This window comes from Chiloscyllium plagiosum, unplaced genomic scaffold (assembly GCF_037043375.1).
Source record: "Chiloscyllium plagiosum isolate Xiang-an unplaced genomic scaffold, Cpla_swu_hap1 HiC_scaffold_51, whole genome shotgun sequence".
NCBI classification, from domain to species: Eukaryota; Metazoa; Chordata; class Chondrichthyes; order Orectolobiformes; family Hemiscylliidae; genus Chiloscyllium; species Chiloscyllium plagiosum.
In genome coordinates, this window is record NW_028270189.1 from 34,998,579 (window position 1) to 35,003,204 (window position 4,626).

The 4,626-nt window shown below is 47.2% G+C and overlaps 1 pseudogene; it reads right to left on the reverse strand.

Moving 5' to 3' along the window:
• Positions 1–3,183: 3,183 nt before the first annotated feature.
• LOC148135154 (syncytin-1-like) lies at positions 3,184–4,259 on the reverse strand (annotated as a pseudogene).
• Between the last annotated feature and the right edge of the window lie 367 nt (positions 4,260–4,626).

Sequence of the window (4,626 nt, forward strand, 5' to 3'; positions counted from 1 at the left end):
CCCACTCTCTCGATGTCTCTCGCTCTCATTTTCTCACCCTCCCTTTCTGTTTTTCGCTATTTCAGACCTGAAAGATCTCACCAAATTTTGAACCCCCTCAAAAATAGAATGCTGCTCATTTTCACTCTCCTCCCAAATTTATGCCCTTCCCCAAATATCTTCCCTCCCAAATAATTGCCTCACCAAAAACGCCCCCCTCAAATATTTTCCTGCCCCCAACATTGCTGTGAGCCCCACTCCGTGGGGCAGAGGGAAAGAGTGGAAATGTGTGGAGCTGGAAAAACCCAACAGGTCAGGCCTGAACTATCGACTCTCCTTCCTGACCTGCTGTGCTTCCCCAGCTCCACACTTTGTAACTCCGACTCTCCAACATCTGCAGTCCTCACTTTCTCACAGCGGTAAATGAGTCTGGGTTGACTGACTGGCCTGTGACTGTTTAAATGCACAGCAAGATCCCAGTCCCAGAATGACAGAAGGCTTGTATCACAGATGGAGTCCTTTCTCCCCATTATCCCCCCTCCTCCATTAAATGATCCTGATCAGTTCAGGATCCTCAGGATTGGCCCTTGAATGGCCTCACTGACTATCCTTTCTGTGTAGCCCTCTTCTCCACCCTGTCTCTGACTTTGCATCACATGCTATACCTCCCTTCATCGCTCTCTGACAACAGACCCTCCTTTCTCCACCAACCCCAAAACCCCAACAAGCACTCCCCCTGTCTCTGGCTGTCTCACTCCCTCCTTGTCTCCCACGTTCCACCTTTCTCATGCAGACTCACAGCCCCTGGGCTGGAGGACATAGTGCAGAGACTAAATCACCTTTTGACTGACTGTTGTAATGCACAGGAAGATCCCACTCTGCAATCATGCCCAGCCACACACAGTCCTTCTCTCTCTCCCTGTCTCCCTCACTCTGTCCTTCTCTCACTCTCTCCGTCTCCCTGTCTCTCATTGCCCATCTCTCTCTCTCCTCACTTTCTCCATCTCAACTCTCTCCATGTGTCTCTCTCTCCTTTTGTCACCCTCCCCTTTTGCTATCCCTTACACTCACGTCCTCCCCACAGTCGGGGTAAAACCCGGAAGAGACCAGGAAAAGCTTGATCCCCCAGCATTAACTGTACAGCATCCAGCGACATAGAGACAAACTCTTCCCAATGTTCCTTCCCCAGTCACTGGGACAGAGCAGAGGGATCCAGGGAGAAAAAGGAAGAGAAACTACAAGAGAGAAAGAGAGACAAACAGACAGACAGTGAATAGGAGGGAGAGAACAAGAGAAAGACAGGCAGACAGAGGGAGGGAGAGAAAGTGAAAAGAACTGAAAGAGAGCAGGAGAAAGGCAGAGTGAGAAAGGGAGAGAGAGAGAGTAAAATCCCAGGAAGAGAAATACAATGTCAGACAGATACAAGGTGAAAAAGGGGAGGCAAAGACAGGGTGAGAAGGTCAGTCAGACAGCAAGAGAGAAATCCCAGGGAGAGATATAGGACAGAGAGAGAGAGAGAGACGAGTTGCAGCAGCAGAGAGATAGAGCTGAAAGAGTTGGGTGGTGGTCGGGGTGGGGGAGCTGCTGCGATGCAGCGAGAATGATGTACAGACAAGAATAGCAAGATCCCACAGAGCTGAGAGAAAGATGCAGGGAGAGATGAGCAAGGTGTTTGTTTTGTGAAAGATTGAATGATTAAGCATTCCTGAAAAACATGGTGGGGTGACACAGGGGCAGAGTGGTGTAGGAAGGGAATCTCCAGGGAAATGTCAACAGGGCAGAGATGTGAAGGATGTTGAGAGATAGGAATTGAAGGAAAGATGTGGGAGAGACAGCTGGGAACACAGAAATAGACAAGAGAGCTCTCATGGGAATGGGAAGCAGTGAGATCAGTGGGATCAGACTGTGCAGCTGCCCCTCTCTAGCATTTTGCGCCTTTGTCTCTCCTCAGTGTAGAGCTCGCCCCTTGTGGTAAAATTCCCAGAAACAGCTTGTATTCTTGTGTGTATGTGTGTGTGTGCGCGTGTCAGTATGTATGCGTGTGTGTGTGTCTATGTATATGTGTGTGTATGTCTGTGTGCGTGTGTGTGTGTGTGTGTGTCTGTGTATGTGTGTGCGTGTATGTGTGTGTCTGTGTGTATGTGTGCGTGCGTTTACGTGTGTGTGTTAACTCTCTCTGGTTCCAGCTCCTGTCTGATGATTCCTCATGGTAGAATAATTTGATTCTCTCTGTCTTTGTACTGTCCTGGTTTCAACTCCCAGATCAAATGCTAAATCATTCACGATCCTATTGAATAGCAGAGCAGGCTCAAAGGGCTGGGTGGTCTCCTCCTATTCCTATTTTGGATGGTCTTATGTTCTTAATGCTATCTCCCAGCTCTTGGCCCACACACTGGAGGTTATGACTACACAAGGGCCTGATCTGTAGAGTTCTGCACTCTTCGGAGGGAAACAGCCTGATTTAGATTGGAGTTGCAGCCTCTCAGTGAGAAGTGAAATCTTCTCCAGGTTCTCACTGTAAGGTGGAGCAGGCCAGTCTCGGGGAAGTCTGGCCATCCTGCTGTCCTTGTGTGTCTGCATTTTTTGTTCCTTGTTTGTTACAGCTTGTCCTTTTATCCAGTTTCTCTAATCATACTATAAGCTTTATTGTGAAATGCCCCTGCTGCTTCTTTTGTGGTCAGCTACAACCCTTCATAGTTATTTCCTAGCTTAAAACTATTCTCTTTAAAAGACCCTCTATATTCATTAAAGTCTTAGCCATAAGTATGCTACATGCTGCAAGAATTCCGCGACCGTTTGTATAATGTCCCACCCCGCAACAGCTCCCCCCACCTGCAGAAGCTACATTTCAAACCTCCCACAATTCCCCCCTTTTTCTTTTTCTCTAACTGTTGTTTCTGCACTTATTAAGTCTCCTTTAATTTATTTTCTTACGGTCTGCCCTCTTACGCCTTTTGGCAATGAGGTACATAATCTTACATTTTACATTTGTGCTGTTCGTCCCTCGAACTCTAGGAACATTCTTTGACTTTCCCTTTGTTGCATATTACCTGCTGGTTGTAAAAGCATCTGATGATGTATTTGTGTTCCTTCCCCAAGGGATGTCATCAGTCGGCTCATTACCCATTTTAGGACATTGAACTCTACCACCAGACCCACTAATATCTATAATCGATAGATAGCCAGATTGACTAACCACCTTCCTCAAACAGTCAATCCCCAATTCCCCCACTCCCATCCCTTTTCATTCCGGTACCGATTCCCGGCCTTCTTTATTTTGGCGATTTTGTCTCGCACGTGTTTGGAGATTTCATTAATGTTAGAGGAGACCTCAGGTATGTAAGTACAACATTCCTCTACAATTAGTGCACAGGTACCACCTTTCTCTGCCAGAATATAATCTAGAGCCAACCTGTTCTGAAGAGTCGTTAGCCTAGTGGCAATCATTTCGGTCGTTATGGCTGCTACTTGGGATTGGGTTTCGGCCAACGCATCAGCAGTATTGTTGGACAGCTCTTCCAGGGAAGCTGCCAACGTTTGTATTTCTACTCCCGCTCGAGCCATACATAGGCATCAAAGTCCAGAGGAGGCGATCTCCTTCGGTTACTCGCCTTCCTCCCTGTTTATTCTGAGGTATTTTTGGGGCTCCCTCTAACAGCCTCAAGTGGGGAATTATATGGGCGCGGTAGCAGCAGCCGCTCCAGCCTTTCTGGCTTTGAGGCAGTGTTTGATCAACATCATAACATGCATGCATTTCTGTACATTCGGTCACGCTAATGTATTTTTCCCCGGGAATAAATGGATAGGCCTTCAGACCGCATACCCAATATATTCTACTTAATATTCGGGGATTGGCTCATGTAGACACAAGATGACTTTCCTAATCGGAAGGGTGCGGTATCATTCTGAATACAGAAACAAGTGGTATTTACTGCTCCTTTCGGTGGGGAAACTCTAAGGCCATTGATAGCACCCAGAGTTTTCGGGGCTGGTCGAGGGAACCATCCCGCAAAGTTATAATTACCCCTGTCAGATCTCCATTCTCTATTGTTTCAGCCCGAGTCTAATTGTTGTACAACGTGCACTTCTTTTTTGGTTAGTGGCATTACCGTGAGAGGGATTCCAGATTCCTCATGGTGTGGGATCTCCGCACATACCCAACAGTCGGTATGCCCCTTTAGTTTAGCATAATACTGACAAAAAGCGGTAAAATGATTTTTCCCACCCCCCTTGGCAGCTAGCGCCAATATTATCGTGACAATATAAAGCTGACCATTCATTTCAGCTCACAACCCCTATCTGTCTCTTCCCTAACCCTTTAAATACCAGGGAGGAGGGAGTCCACGCAACACTTACAATTGTTTTGGGATACAGTTTTTAACCAATACTTAATAGTCTCTTATCTCAGTCCATTCTTTTTACTCAGCTTGATTTTCAGACGGTTGTCTGTAGGATGTGCTTGCCAGTCTGCCTTAGGGGAAGGAGCGTCCACCGGGTCCTTAACACGAGTGTGTTGACTCCACCCTTTTTCAGCAGTTCGGACGGCTGTTTCAGTAGTCAGGAGGGTGAGGAACGTCCCTCCCAGCTTGGCTGCAGTTTGGTATCTTTCCAGGTTTTGATCAGGACCCAATCACCCGGTTGTTTTCG